This window comes from Globicephala melas, chromosome 9, assembly GCF_963455315.2.
Source record: "Globicephala melas chromosome 9, mGloMel1.2, whole genome shotgun sequence".
NCBI lineage: Eukaryota > Metazoa > Chordata > Mammalia > Artiodactyla > Delphinidae > Globicephala > Globicephala melas.
Genome location: NC_083322.1, coordinates 46,015,032 through 46,031,816, shown reverse-complemented (window position 1 = coordinate 46,031,816; position 16,785 = coordinate 46,015,032). Strand labels below are relative to the sequence as shown.

Sequence of the window (16,785 nt, the reverse complement as noted above, 5' to 3'; positions counted from 1 at the left end):
ATCACACATGCTAATGCAGAAATTTATTACATAGACTTTTTTAATCATTTATACTCAGCTTTGGAAAACAGTATAACCATTCAATAATGAATTTTCTATAACTACACTCTACTTAAGCCAGCATTAAAATCAGTGAACAAAGCTTACTCGGAAATAAAGCCATGATTGATGGCTTTTTTCTTAACTTGCTTGCTTTGAGGCACAATTCTGAAGCTGTCTTCTGAACCACAGGGATCCAGAGGTGGGGATGTGGGTACAGGGTTATACTACAGGCCTAAAACTGAACCCAGGAATGTCTATAGCAGTGTTTTCCAAATTCCATGTTGTGGCCCTTTTGTGGGTTATGAAATCAATATAGTGGACAAGATCAGCATTTTTTAGAAAAGAACGTGTGCATCTCACATAGTAAGAGTAAGCGCTCGTGCAAGAAACTTTAAGTTCAGATATACACATATAAGTATATGTATGTACTGGGTTGCAATATAACATTTCTCTCTTACTATGGTTTTCAAGTAAAAATCTTTAAAAGCAACAGGCTTAAAGAGCAAGTCTACTGAATAGGCTTCTTTGTGGTAAATACCAATTAGGATTCTTGCCAGGTTAGCAATAAACTAACAGTTCCAATTAATGAAACACTCCAATTTAACCCCCACAGACAATTAAACTTACAGGTATGTCCTAGGAAGTATTTGTTAAGAATATTTCAAAGTACGTTTATCTGTACTTTATGCTAAGTAGAATAAGCCAGTCCCCAAAACGCAAATACTGTGTAATTTCACTTATATGAGGTCCCTAGAGTAGTCAAATTCATAGAGACAGAAAGTAGAATGGTGGTTACCAGGGGCTGGAGCAGGCGGGGGTGGGAGTGGGGAGGAGGACAGAGAGTTAGCTGTTTAATGGGTACACAGTGTCAGTGTCAGTTTTGCAGGATGAAAAATTTCTGGGGATGGGTTGCACAACAATATGAATATTCTTAACACAACTAAACTGTACACTTAAAAATGGTAAATCTTATGTTACGTGTATTTTTACCACAATTAACATTTTTTTAAAATCAAATAGCCTCATGTGGCTCAAGGCTACAAAACTGGACTGGACAGCTTTAGATATCGTGCTATCAGCTGTGGTAAAGTACCCCTAAGCTCAATTTCTAACCATCACTGTCCTTATCAAAGTCCTTTCAGGATTCATGACTTCCTCTTGGGAATTATAACTCCAGAGTCCCTGCAGCTCACAGCACAGGAGCTGCATCTCCCAACATCCACCCTCCGACTGGTGATAGGAGGCTGGGTACAGGCTTGGGGGGCTGGAGCACTGCACCCCCGTAACTAGGAGACTGCTTACAGAATGTCTAGACAAGGAGGGAGGAAGCTGCGTGGGAAAGAAGGTCTTTGTCTTCAAGTTCAGCGAGTAGTTATTGAAGGGCATGAATGCTCCAAGCCACGTAGGGGTTTTCTTTGCCTGAATGCCAAACTGCCCTGCCCTTTTATCTCAGTGAAGCTGCAGAGGCCCTCATTAGTCACCATACCCAGTAATAAGGAAGGCTTGAGTTGCCTGAGAGGAAGAAAATGACTGTCTATATACGCTATAGGCTTATTAACTCTCTTGCAAATAACTGTGACAAAGTACCTTTACTTGCACAAAGAAATGAAACCCAAATGTCCTTACTCTCCAAGCTCCCAGCTTTACTGAGAAGATTGGGTAAGCTTAAAGCCAACGTCTATGAATCACCTCCTTCCAGAAAAGCAAAGAAGAATGTATTTTATTATGTTATATTACTTATCAATAAAGTCATTTTTTAAACTGTTGACATTCCCACTGAACTGAAAACAGGACAAATGATACTCACTTATAAATTTATTTTCCTGTCCTATATCTGCTATTGAGATAGTAAAGAATAAATAGGTGTTTGGAAAAGGAATTATCTACCTGAATTGAGATGTAAACGCCAGCTGATGAAAGGTACGTAAATTAGCTCAGACTCATCAAGCTCTGCCTGAAAAAAAGAAAGATTCTTCTGTTTCACTGAAAGCTCAAGATAGTAGAGCATAAAGCTTTAGGGCTCCACAGCCAGTGATTTCCAGCTTCTAACATTCTATGCCTTGAATGAGGAACTACCTAATGGAAGAACGACCACATAGGGTATTAAGTAAGGAAGCAGGTTTTGGAGGCAACCTGGGTTCGAATCTCAGCCCCGTGTTACCGTTCTGTAACAGGGATAATGACAGGGTTGCGGTGAGGTTCAAATGAGCTGAAACATAAAGTGCTCAGAATGCTGTCTGGGGCACAGTAAGGACGCATCACCGTGAGGGTGAAGAAAGTTACATGATGAAGGCTGTTCCTTTGTCAAGGTCTGATCTGAACAGATGAGACTTCAGAAACTTGGCTTTCTCTTTACAGTATCTAAAGGCTCTCTCACCTTTTGAAGATGTGCTCCATTGTCACCTGATGTCTTTTAAGAGCTGCTTACTATTTCCTTTCTCTAAGGCCAAGGGCAACACCTACCTCTGACAGCTGACTCAGGCAGTCTTCAATGCCACTCTTCTGCAGACATACTTCCTAGCAGCATGGGGAGGTACGGGGGTGGCAGGCTGCACATTCATTTGGTTTGGTCCAGAGCACTGGCCTGAACAGTGTGGGTTTTTTTTTTTAAGTCAGAATTAGCAGCTAACATTTTTAAATCTAGAGATTTTCCACAGAAATTCAGATGCTTAGCGTCTCTTGAAAACTCAAAAGACCTAGCAACACTGGATCCACATGACAGCAGGACTGGAGCTGAGGGGGGCTCCTGCCACAGTCCTCTCCACTTCCCAACACTGAGGCCACTGGAAGCGCTGCCTATTATCACCCTTGGGCTGTTGCTTTTTTTGTTCTTTCTTTTTTCAGTGTCAGGTCAATTGTGCTCATTTACAATGCCTGGTTGGCCCTGTAGCCCCATGTGTACAGAGGCAAGAGAAGGACATACTTTAGAGACAAACAGACTCTTGTTCATATCCTGACTCCACCCACTAACCCTGGGAAACAGACAGGTTATGAACTCTCTCTGAGCCAGAGTTTCCGCATGAAAATGGGACTGATCCTCCATACACAACACAGCACATGTGTTTATCTGAGATCGTATGGAAAGTACCTGGTCCTGTGGCCGTATACAGCAGGATGCTCAATAAATGTTCCTTTTCCTCCCTCCTACTACTCACTGGGGATGGGTGTGCCACTTTTGCACCAGTCCCTACTATGCTCCTTCACCATCTCACCAATGGTTTGCCCCTGGCTCACAGACACACTCACGTTCCAATGTGCAACTAAAATGTGCTTAAAGGATCAGACTGGAATGGTGGAGCCTCTAGATTGAACCATCAGTTTACAGAGAATACAAATGACACCATGGGGATGAAATCAGCAGAATCTAGACTATGAGAAACTCTATAGGACAAATCTGACTTCTTCAACAAAAACCGCAAGAAAAAAAAGATGAAGAGACAAAGTTACTTAAGAGATGTATAAACCAACTGCAATGAGTGGAACTTATTTAGATCCTGATTTAAACAAACTACAAAAATTTTATGACAGTTGAGGGGAATTCCCTGGCGGTCCAGTGGTGACGACTCTGCACTTTTGCTGCTAATCCCTGGTCGGGGAACTAGGATCCCGTGAGCCATGCTGCGTGGCCAAAAAAAAAAAAAAAAACTATAATATTTGGAGTTTCCTGGTGCCTAGTGGTTAGGATTCCAGGCTTTCACTGCTGTGGCCCAGGTGCAATACCTAGTTGGGGAACTGAGATCCTGAAGGCCACACAGCGCGGCCAAAAAGTAAATTTAAAACAAAAGACAGTTGGGAAAACATAAATGCACTGAATATTTGATGATACTAAGGAATTATTGTTCATTTCTTAGACACAATGATATTCTATTTATGTCCGAAAAAAGGAGCCTATATTTTTAGAAATACATACTGAAATATTTCCATGTGAAATGATATAATGAAAGTAATCCAGGGTGAGGAGAAAGGGTGGGAAATTCAGATGAGACAAGATTCTCTAGGTAATAAAAATAACTGAAGCTGAGTGATGGGTACATAGTGGTTTATCATACTGTTCTCTTTACTTAAGAAGTAATGCATATGATAAGATGTTTAAAATTCTTTTAAGGTTAGAAATAGCACTAGACTGATCTAATATAGGAAATGCTTTCTTGGAGTCATAACTTATGAGTAAGTTATTTGGGGGCTCAGATATCTCTTTAAAGAAGGATTACCGGGGGCACGGAGGACGGGGAAGGATTTCAGTTGGCTTGGTATATTAGGGCACTGGGGGAAGAGGCAAGCCCCTGGTTTCCTCTACCTTGTTATATCTCTTTCCCTCAAGTTTTAAAACGCCTGTCTCTGCTCTTTAGACTATCAGCCCCATGAGGGCAAAGACATGTATGTAAATCCTTATTTCCCTGACACCTCGCGCAAAGACTGGCACATAATAAGACCTCAACAAATGTTTGTTGAACAAATGAAGGGGAAGGGATATCGATATTTCATCTTCAATGAGAGAAAAAGAGCAGGAAAATCTGATTCTGACAAGGTGCTCCCAAGCTGTGGTTCAATACACGGGATTCACATTTGACAACACATCAAAATGATGGTCTGAGGAGCAGATTCCTAGTCATCCCCTCCTTGGAGATTCTGATTCAGTGGGTCTGAGCTGAGTTCCCAGTAAGAATATTTTTAACAAATGCCCAGGTGATTCTGATACAGTCAGTTCAGACTGATATGGAATATCCAGTTACAGGTTATTAAACCTCTTTGCTTCTCTAAAGTACTATTCATTTTTTTCTGCCCAGCTTTCTTTTTTTTGTGTGGAAACTTTCAACACACACATACAAGATTACAATAAGCTCGCTTAAGGCAAGGGCCATCAACTTTCTGCCATCTTGCTTCTCAATTTTATTTCTAAGGAAACCATTTAATTTTAATTGAATGTTGCTGAATTCAGCAACAGCATTGGCAGCAATACTCTCTGCCTTCGAGACGAAGGTGGTGAAACCCACCCCTGGGTAACTTGAGAGAAGTATGACAAATAAAGATGGAGGAGGCTATGTTTTCTTGGTCTTTGGCTTTAAAACTGGGAAATCAGACTAATCACACTACATGATAATCAGGAAGATTTGGGTTGTTAATTGTTACTTAAATGTTTTGCAGTTTTCACTATTTTAAAGAAATAAAGTCTCACCCAAATCTTTAAAAATACCTTTTTTTTAAAAAAAAAAAAAAAAAACCATTCTTCATTTAACATAGATGCAAGGTAAATGATTTGGTAATGACCATGACTCCTCTGCCTTGGATAGAAAGTAAGAATTTAAGCCAGAAAAAAGAAGAGCTAGATATCATTTCATGTAGTTGAATATTTCTAAATCAATAGGACCTGCAAAGAAATCTCCTTTGGATGCTTTTTTCTTAATGACTGAAATGATCACAAACTGATTTGCTCTTCCACTCCAAAACTACTGCAATTTAGGTGATTAGCTAGAGGAAATGAAAAGAGTGTCTATTTCAAATTTGTAAAACCAAAGTTCCAGGTAATTAACAACTACTCAACTTCACCATAACCCCTGATAATTTAATGGACCACTGCTGGTGCATCACCCTCTCCCAAAATACAGCCACTTAGATGATCATAAGAATCCAGCAACAAAACAAAACAAATGTATGATATTTAATTTGCTATCTGTACATATCATGGAAAGCTGGGAAATCTATCAATACGCAAGAACAAGCTGGTGAAATAAAAAGAGGTCACACAAGTTATATACGGTATCATTCAAGTTATGTATATTATATAGATAGATGATGCAAAAAGATCATAAGGAAATGCAACAAAATTTTTAAGAGTAATAGTATTGCTGGGTTGCAGAAACACAGGCAATTTCTTAACCTATATATATTCAGGTACTTTCAAACTTCCCACATGAAAATACAGAATCTGTGATGAAAATACTTTAAAAAAAGAAGAAGAGGAAGAGTTGCAATAGAAATAATCTATTTTCTCAATATATTGCTGCTAATAAACACGGCCTTTCAATAAGGCAGAGACTCGGGGATTAAGGAGAACCCCACAGCTCAGTCATGGCAAATGAATTCATTTTATCTTTTGGCCACATCTGATTTTGCCTAATTTTCGAGATATGGTGACAATGAGAAATATGAATAAAGCAAAATGTCCAACTTAATGATTCACGTGACAGCTTAATAACTAAGGAAACGTAGACTTTTCTATAGTCAAGTGGAATGTTGTGCTTCAAAATCTACATTGCTTCATAGGATAAATTAGGGGGTAACTGGTCACTTAACAAAAGTATTCTTCAAATCACTCCAGAATTTCTCTATAATGTGAAATATTCTAATATGTTTCCCAACTTTTTAACATCAAAAAATTTTCATAGACACCCCACATAAGAGTGATTGTAGTTGGTTGGGAAAAATATGTAATGAATATATGTTATGAATTTAGTAACACTTTCAAAGCATTTGTACGTACTAACTGGTAATAGAATCCTTACACATCTGAAAAATAATGCTGTAGATATATATGGCTCATTATTTATTCTGTGTCCATTCAATGTTGGGACACATGTGAATTCAAGGCCCCCCTTCAAAAACTCCACTACACTCAGTGATCTGTTCATCACTCTGGTGCATTTAAAATATGGTACCACGTAAAAGAAAACTCAGGCTGCGTGAGTATCACTTTTGCAGAGCTTCTAGGAATTTTAGAGTGAGGGGAAGAGAAGGGATTAGTTGAATGGCATCCGTTTCTCATAGATACAACCGTTTTTTTAACGTAGGAAGTAGTAGATAAAGAGTACAAGTGGGATTCATTTTTCATTCAAGCTAGCCAAATTAGAAAAATATAGTCAGATCAAGTTCACTCTAAGGAAGATGTTTTCCAATACATGGCAGGTTGAAAGACAGTTTTCCATCTTTTACAGTAATATAAAGAAAGAAAGAAAATGACTTACATCACATTAATAGTATACATTCGACCTGTGCAGTCAGAATAATCTATCCAAGAGGTTACATTATGGCTTTTTAAGAAAGAGTCAGATAGACCCAGATTCCGGGTGTAGCTCCTCCAACTACTAAGTTCTTCATCTATAAAACACGGCCATGATGTCTACTATGTACTGTTATGGGGATTAAATGTGCTAATAGATGCAGAGTATCTGGAATAGAGAAACATTCAAGAAAGGTTGGTTCTTAAAGATTAGGGTTCTGGGAATGTAATGATTATGGAGATAAAGGAAGAAGAATGTGTTTGAAATAGGCAGGTATGTGGTTAGCTGCCAAAAGCATTCCCTGTGGGAAAGACCTGGGAGCTACTGAACAAGCCACATCTAGGGTTCTTTCATTTCCTTGTGTTCTCATTTCTGACATTGCTGCCACTGTGTCCACTAATTTGGCAAGGTTGCTTTGAATGATGACCTTCCTATTCCCACCATCTGTTTTCCTCTCCCATATAAATAATGGATTGTCTATTCTCATCTTTTCCCAGTAATATGATTTGATACTACCTGTTAATGCTGTAAACTGGGATTTTAAAAAATCTTCCCAATCACTCTTTTTTTGGGTTTGTTTTTTTTTTTTGCGGTACGCGGGCCTCTCACTGTTGTGGCCTCTCCCGTTGCGGAGCACAGGCTCCAGACGCGCAGGCTCAGCGGCCATGGCTCACGGGCCCAGCCGCTCCGCGGCATGTGGGATCTTCCCGGAGCAGGGCACGAACCCGTGTCCCCTGCATCGGCAGGCGGACTCTCAACCACTGCGCCACCAGGGAAGCCCCCCAATCACTCTTAAAACAGTGGTTTACACTCTGTCCCTGCAAAAAAATCAGCTAAACATTCATTTCCTACAGAAGAAATTTAAATCTTGCTAGTATGAAACCACAGGGTTACTTTACATCTAGCAAAACGGACTTAAAAACTACTTTGTAAATGCCCATTAATGCTAGACTCATTTGCTGTGTTTTTACCATTAGGAAATGTATCCCATTTTATTATCAAAAAGGAACCTATATACATATATATGAACATATTAGTGTGTGTATGTAAATACATATATATGTGGGTGTGAATATCCCCACTTATGCATATATTTATAAGTATATACTATAGGTAGACAGGAGGGAGGGAAGGAAGGAAGGAAGGGAGGGAGGGAGGAACGGAGGAAGGAAAAACAAGGACCTGGAAGGATTAATATCTAACTGAGAGTTGGAAGTGGGACTAAATGTGGGCTATAGAGATAGAAACTTCACATTTCATCCACTTATGTCATTTAAAATTTCTCTATAACAAGCTCATATTACTTTATTGGATTTTTAATTATTTTTTAAAATCTGATTACTTCAGTGCTCAAGAAAGGACATTTTAAGACATTTCATTTAATTCTTTCAGGTTGCTAGGCACTGCTAAGTGCAATTTTAAAATACACTAAGGTTTCATTTTGAGAGGAGAAAAAGACTCAGAAGAGCCTTTGATCACTCCATCATTTTAACTAGGACTTTTAAGAAGTCATGTGAATTATCGATATGTAATCTGAGCCCCTAACCACCTATAAGCACCATGTGCAACCTAAGGGAAAATGGAGCTAAAAAGATCTTCTCAAGGTCTTCATCAACTAGAAGAAGAGGCACTCCTGTATACAACCAAGAGAGGAGGGCAATAATACAACTTAAAACGATGATCAGAAATGCTTATGGGAGCCTTCAAGAACACCTAGCTCACTTTAGGGTAGTAGATTAAGCACTGGGCGATTTAGGTTAAATATATAACCATTAAGAAGAGAAGGAGAAGGGAACATTAACCATATCAAGTTCCCTCACTCTGCTTCCAGTGAGGCTCAAGCTGGGAGGCCCCCAACTTCCTCCCCTTTCAGTCACCCACCCAGTTCAGTTCATTGCTCTCCCAGACTGGGTGGAGGCCCTGAGGATGCTGGGAGTTTCTGGGGAAGAGAGGACAGGTGGGTGTGATTGACATGTACATCACGTCAGTCATTCTCCACTCACCCCATCGCCTCCCCTCCAGTGTCTATTCAAACTTCCCTCACCTCCCACATCCATTTCTATGAACAGTATCACACACCTCAACCAACCTCCACTTTCTGCTAATGACCTAGACCGATGCAGCCCAATAGAAATATAATGGAAGACAGATGTGAATCACATATATAATTTTATGTTTTCCAGGACCCACATCTAAAAAAGTAAAGGGAAACTGGTGAAATTACTTTAAATAACATATTTTGTTTAAATCCAATATATCCAAAATATTAATTCAAAATACAGGCATACCTCATTTAATTGTGCTTTGCTTTATTGCGCTTCACAGATAATTGCATTTTTTACAAATTGAAGATTGGTGGCAACCCTGAGTGAAGCAAGACTATGGGCGCCATTTTCCCAATAGCGTTTGCTCACTTCCTGTCTGTGTCACATTTTGGCAATTCTCACAATATTTCAAGGTTTTTCATTATTGTTATATTTGTCATGGTGATCTGTGATCAGTGTTCTTTGATGTTAGCATAGAGAAAAGAGAACTCACTCTATCGTGTGAAGGCTCACACGATAGTTAGCATTTTTTAGCAATAAAGTATTTTTAAATTAAGGTATATACATTTTTTTAGACATAATGCTATTACACACTTAACAAACTACACTATAAACCTAAGTTTTATATGCCCTGGGAAACCAAATAATTCATGTGACTTGCTTTATTTTGATATTTGCTTTATTGCAGTGGTCTGGAACCCAACTCGCATTATCTCCAAAGTATGCCTGCATAATCAACGTAAAAGTCATTAATGAACTGTATCTGTTCATTGAAATCCTGCCATTTGCAACAATACAGATGAACCTAGAGGGTATTATGCTTAGTGAAATAAGTTAGACAAAGACAGATACTGTATGTTATCACTTACATGAGAATCTAAAAAATAAAACAAACAAATGAGTATAACAAAACAGAAAGAGACTCACAGATATAGAGAACAAACTAGTGGTTACCAGTGGGGAGAGCGAAGGAAGGAAGAACCAGATAAGGGTACAGGGATTAAGAGGTACAGACTACTATGTATTAAAAAATAACCTACAAGGATATATTGTACAACACAGGGAACATAGCCATTCTTTTATAATAACTTAAAATGGAGTATAATCTATAAAATTTTGAATCACTATGTTGTATACCTGACATTAACATAATACTATAAATCAACTATACTTTAATAAAAATAAATAAGTAAAATTATTAATGAAGTGTTTTAAATTCCTTTCCCTATAAATGTTTGAAATCTGATGTATATTTTACATTCACAACACATCACAATTCAGACCCTCCATGTTTCAAGTGCTCAATAGCATGTGGCCGGTGGCTAGTGGCTACTGAATTAGACAGCACAAGCCTGGGCTCTCACTCCAAGGAAAATACCCAAACTTTCAGAACGAATGATTATTGCTGAATAAAAGGATCATGGGTGGCTTTTTAAAAATAATCTTGGCTTATCTGTATTTTTTATTGTTTTCCAACAAACACAGATTGCACGTGTTTACTTTTTTTTAAAACTTGTGATTTTAAATATCTTTGACATACTGGGAGAATTTCAATGAAAGAACCTTCACATTCATGCTCTAATGCAAGTTATTGTTTTAATGGCACATGTGGCATCAGCATCTGTCTTCATTTCCACATTATCTGTCAATCCATACCTAGTTCCTATCTGCTTCACCATCATCAATTATTCTCTCAGTTCCCTGTAGCGCGCCCACCTTCACCTTCTGCAGATCACTGGGTTGACGGTACAGAATGCTCAGAAGAAATATTTCCCCTGCTCTCACCACCTCTGCACAAATATTTACTAACCCACACACAATCTCTAGTTCTGCTTTAGTAGAACTAGGGACACTGGTATATGACTCAGAGAACTCAAATTCAAATTCTAGAAAAAGACTGTCTTCAGTGCTGCTTCAAAGTTATTTTAAAATAGGTTTGTTATTTACTATTACTTAAACTTAGATATATCCAAAAGCTATTATATGTCCCACCTTGGTTTCTTTACAAAACCAGACAAGCAATACAAGCAACTAATTTTTTAATCAAAGAATGCACTTCTCACCTCAAAGATTCTGACATATTATAAAATGTAAAAACCATAAAATTATGGTTTGGGTGCTTAAATATAGAAGCAGTCTAGTCCCTGGAAAATGAGGTGGACACAGCTTAAGAAGTTAAATGGGCTTAAGTCAGGAAACTAAGGTGTGAGCACTTACTTTAAATAGTACAGATTTTTAAATCATGTTAAAGTTTGGTTTCATGAAGTGTTTGCCATGCTAATAATGATAGGTTTGCTCTTTTCCCACAGGCTTTGATAGGCGGCATGTGGAACCCTAAAATGGGGAGTTACGACACCTGGATATTAGTTCTCACTGCCAGCTGCCAACCAGCTATATGACCTTGGGTGCAGTCCATTCACCCCGCTGGATTCAGCCTCCCAGGCTGTAAAGAGGGGTTGACAGCACAGCACTTTCTCAGGCTGCTTCCAGCTCACCATTCCTGACCTTTGCACTAATCTCCCTCCATCCCATTATCCCTGAAACATTTGCCTCCTCATGCATCTCCTCCTTGCTAAAAGAGAAGATGGCTGGCAGCACAGCAGTGAAATGGGAAAAAAAAAAAAGCTGTTAAAAAAAAAAATCCTAAAATGAGTCACCTTTCAAGAATTTACCATCCTCTGGTGCCTGAGTGCTTGCTCGTGATGTTAAATCAGTTCTTCCAATGAAACTTGCTCTAAGAACCTGGTATTTGTTATATGTACTGTTCTTGGATGATGTTTATACCAGACACTCATCTCTTTTAAGAGCCACTTATAGGTACAAAACAGCACAGAAGTTATCAAACAGATATTGGCAGCCAGATACATCAACTTTAGAGAAGCCTGTAGAAAATCAGATCAAAATCACAGAGAGTTTTAATCAGGTCTTTGCACCTGAAGATAATTACAACTCCCCAAACTTCCCACATAACCTCCCCAGAACCTTGCTGCACCCTAAAATCTAGCCTGCTACAAGAATCTCTTCCTATCCCTTAGGGCCGGCTGCAGCGATACCCACGAGGGCCTTCCCTCCCGTAGATTCCTCCATCAATGCTTCAGTCAGGGGGCAGCTGATGTTAGTTCTGGTCTGTGTTGCTTCCGCCTGGCCTGATTTTTCATGCTGCCATTTTGAATTAACATAGGTTTCCTCTGCAACTGATGCATCTTCTAGTCAGGCTTGGAGCACAGTAGGCACACACGCACACACGCACACACACACATCGGGAAGCTGAACTACAAGCGCAATCCAAGACACCTGCAAGCCAGAATTAAACAGCAAATCCAGAAAGACCGTATTATTTAACAGAACACTACCAAGACAGTTTGGAGCCACAGCAAATGACTGCTTCTGCATTTGAGTTGAATGGACATTTTTAACCCCTAAATCTTAGTTCTCGTCAATTCTCTAAAGTTCAAGTGTCCCTCCTGCTTTGCAGATCACACTCGTCTCAGACCTCACAAGTGATGTAGCCCAATAATCCGCGCCCAGACAGACAAGCGAACCGAGGGCGCAAAGGCAAACTGAAGTGGATAATCATCTCAGAAATACGAGTGCCTTTTACCAATAAGTGCCCCGGCGCCACCGCCTTAACTTGCCCCGACACCCCCCCATCCCCAAGATCCGCCCCGGGTGTGGCTTGAGGAGGAGGGCGGTGTTATGTCAAGTCCTTCGGCCCTCGCAGACAACAGCAAGAGCCGACGCGTTTGCCCTTAGGGGGAGGGTAGTCCTCCGGACACGACTCGGCAACCGCAACCGCAGAACCGGCGGACGCGGGGGCAGAGCCGGGCCAAGGGCAGCAGGCCCGCCAGGCAGCCATGTTCCCGCGAGCCCGCCCGCGCGGCAGGTGCGACCGGTTAGGTGCCTGGCCCGCTCCGCCACCAGCTGTGTGCCCGTACGAGCCGGGAACCCCCGGAGCGGTCTGGGGGGGAGGGCGGGGGCCGTACTGAGCACACACCCCAGCGGGCCAGCAACTGAGATACCAAGCAATGGAAACACAGGAGAAGCGTCCTGGGGGAGTGAGGAGAGTTCAAAAGAGGTGGTGGGAAGGATGGGGTTGGGGGATGGAGAGCGGGGACAGGTTCCAACCAGGCTGCGGCGCCCGCGCCCTGGGGTGGGGCAGCCCTCTCCTGCGCCCCCGCAGCCTGTAGCCGGAGTCCCCCACCTCAACCCCGGGCTGAGGCCCCCTCTCTCCTGATCCCCTAGAGACCCCAGACAGCCCAAGCCAGCATCCGCGGGATTCCCACCCGCGGGTTTGGAGGGACAGCTGGAGGCGACGAGGCACAGGTGACGGCGATGGCGGATCCGGGTGAAACCCGCCGGGGGAAGCAGCCGCAGATTCCCTGCACTCCCAGGGGTGCCCGTCACAGCTCACCTGAGGGGCTGCGGGCTCCGGGCTCGGCTCTGCGGTGCTGATGCTGAGGCCGGCGAGGGTGCGGGTGGTGCCGCGCCTGAGATCACTGTGGCGACATCGAGGGCTGCAGTTGCAGTGGCGGAGGCGGCCGTCGGGCGCTTCCCCCTCCCCAGACTCCCCGCGCTCTGGCCCGCCGCCCCCAGCTAACAGCTGGCCGGGCTCACGTGACCGCGGGGCCCGCCCCCGCCTCCGCCTCCGCCTCCGCCCCCGCTGCACGCCGGACCCGGGCCGCGCCGCGCCGCGCCCGCGCTCTGCCTGGCCCGGCGGGGCGCCTGGGAGCAGAAAAGGCGGCTGAGAAGACGAATCTCCTCGAGGAACGTGGCTCGCTCTTTGCGCGATTTTTATTTCTTGGTCACAGCGGGGTTGCGGCTTTCTGGAGAACTCGGGCTTTAAGGAGCCAGGCCCCGCTTTCTCCGGCGCCTCTCCCGGACTCCGCCGTCTGGGTTGCTACGTGCGGGCCTCTGTGCCTAAGCAAGCTTTCCCCGCGGAGAAACGTGTCCGGTACTTTGTTGACTCACAAGTCCAAGCCAACTCCTTGCCTGGGCTTAAAGGTACGGTTCTGCGCCATGTTGACAAGCCAGACCCTATGCCCGATACTTTTTTTTTTTTTTGGTACGCGGGCCTCTCACTGTTGTGGCCTCTCCCGCTGCGGAGCACAGGCTCCGGACGCGCAGGCTCAGCGGCCATGGCTCACGGGCCCAGCCGCTCCGCGGCATGTGGGATCTTCCCGGAGCAGGGCACGAACCCGTGTCCCCTGCATCGGCAGGCGGACTCTCAACCACTGCGCCACCAGGGAAACCCCTATGCCCCATACTTAGACGCTAAAGCTCAAAGAGGTTAAGCAACTCGCCCAAGATCACGCAGCAAGTAGCAAAGCCAAGATTCCAAACCTGGGTTAATAAATCCAGAGACAGGTGACAGGTGTGTTGATGCTGGCGTCAAGGTCATTGGTCAGGACATGACCATCCGTCTGTTACCGGAACACAGACTTTACCTTTTATAAACTAATAAGAAAAGACCATCTCAAAGGATATGAAGAGATAGTATAAAGGAAAAAAAAAATGCAGTACCACTTAGGCACGTGAAAAAATATTCAAGCTCACTTAACTGCAAATCGAATACATATACAAAGTAGCATTTCCACCTGTCAGATTAGCAAAAATCAAAGTTTTATAAAGTCCGTAGAGGACAACTCGGAAATATCTCCCCAAATAACAAATACATATATAGTCTTTGACCTAAAGATTCCATTTCTGGAATTTATCCTACAGATATACCAACACGGGTGTGAAATGATATGCGTACAAGGTTATCCATTGCTACATTATTTGTGCTTGCAAAGATTAGAAGCGTATGCTCATCAATAGAGAACTGTTCAAATAAATTACAGCACATCAGCACAATGGTATGCTATCCAGCTGTTGAAAAAATGAGGAAGATCTATTTCTATGTACTGATATGAAAGATTTCCAACCTATGCTAAGGGTGGGGGAAGCCATGTGAGAAACATTGTGTAAATGTGTTATCATTTGTGGGGGGAAAAATATGCCTGTACTCATTTGCAAATGCGTGGACAGCTTTGGAAGGATACCTAAGAAACTGTAATAGTAGATGCCACCAGGGAGGAGAACTGGGTGACTGAATGCAGGGCAAGGAAGGAGACTTTTTTTACATCTTTGAATGTTATGCCTGTGCTTGTGGTTTGCCAGGAGTGAATGGATAGTGGGAGAGGGCTGGGGGAATCAGTGCAGTTACTGCAGGATAGAGCAGTAGTGGTCTTAGACTCTTGGAGCACAAAGGGACCTGACTGTGCATTTAAGGCCAACCAAGGAAACTGTCCTTTTACTTTTAGCCTTTATCTTTATATTCGATTGTCTTTGTTTGGACAGAATATAATCGGATCTTGCTTTTCATTCAGTCAGACACTCTTTGCCTTTTAATTGGAGTTCTTAGATCAGTGGCTCTTAAACGGGAGCAGTTTTGCCCCCAGGGGACGTTTGGCAATGTCTGGAGACATTTTTATTGTCACAGTGGCAGAGGTGAGGGAGGCCTCTACTGGCATCTAGCACATAGAGGCCAGGGATGCTGTTATACATCCTACAGTGCAAAGTACAAGTCCCCACAACTAAGAATTATCTGTTCCTAAATATCAGTAGCATTGGGGTTGAGAAACTCTGCTGTAGACCTTTTATATTTAATGTAATTATCAATATGATGGGTTTTAAATGTAACATCTTGCTACTTCTATTTGTTCTGTTCTTGTTTTGTTTTTGTGTGTTTTTTTGCTCTTGCCTTTTGTTGAAGAATTGAGTATTTTTCATATTCCATCTTATACCCATTATTGGTTTATTAGCCATACTTCTTGTTTTATTTATTGATTACCCTAGGATTTACAATATGCATCTTAAACTTATCACTGTCTACCTTCAAATAATATAATTTCAGATATAATGCAAAACACTTTCAGCAGGATACTTCTATCCCCCACCCCATCTTTATTGATATTGCTGTCATTTGTTGTAGGTGCAGGTTAGATGATAATGAGCTCTTTCAAGTTTTGTCTGTAAAAGTCATTACTTCACTTTCATTTTTGAAACATTTTTATTGGATACATAATTTTTGGTTGAGAAATTCATTTCTTTCAGCACTTTAAAAGTACCATTCTATTGTCATAAGACATTGTCACAAGACTTGCAAAGTTTCTGAAGAAGAGTCTGTGTTTGATTATTTCTTCCCCTGTACGTAATGTGTCCTTTTTTCTCCTATGGCTGCTTTTAAGTGTTTTCTCCATAACACAGATTTTGAGCAATATGATTATAATGCACTTTGTTCTGTTTTGGGTTTTTTTTCCTATTTCTATCCCATTGGGGCTAACTAAGCTTCTTGGATCTGTACGTTTATAGTTTTCATCAAATTAGGAAAAATTTTGGCCATTACATCTTTAAATTACCCATTGTACCCCATCCCTCCCAAGTTCAGAGACTCCAGTTATACATATATTACACCACTTGATATTGTCCCACAGATCACTGAGAATCTATTCTTTCCCTCCCCACCCACCACTCTTTTTTCTCTCTTCATTTTGAATTTCTCTTGATATTTCTTAAAGTTTTCTTATCTTTTCTTCTACAGTCTCTAATCTAATCTACTAATGGTTAATACTGTCAATTAAAGTTTTTTTTCTCTCTTTTTTTTTGCCCCCCCCCAATCTCCTCTCCCAGCATTTTTAATGTGGCAGCATTGTGTTTGT

General features: G+C 41.8%; 2 protein-coding genes across 2 annotated transcripts in view; one reads left to right on the top strand and one right to left on the bottom strand.

The window, feature by feature from the left end:
• Nucleotides 1–13,682, bottom strand: part of SCRN1 (secernin 1) — a 57,305-nt gene extending 43,623 nt beyond the window's left edge. Inside the window, exon 1 of the mRNA XM_030857446.2 lies at nt 13,497–13,682. The gene's annotated coding sequence lies outside the window, so the exon portion shown is untranslated. The remainder of the gene's footprint in view (nt 1–13,496) is intronic.
• An 82-nt stretch (nt 13,683–13,764) lies between these two features.
• PLEKHA8 (pleckstrin homology domain containing A8) overlaps nt 13,765–16,785 on the top strand; it is a 95,403-nt gene continuing 92,382 nt past the window's right edge. The window contains exon 1 of the mRNA XM_060305468.1: nt 13,765–14,086. The gene's annotated coding sequence lies outside the window, so the exon portion shown is untranslated. The remainder of the gene's footprint in view (nt 14,087–16,785) is intronic.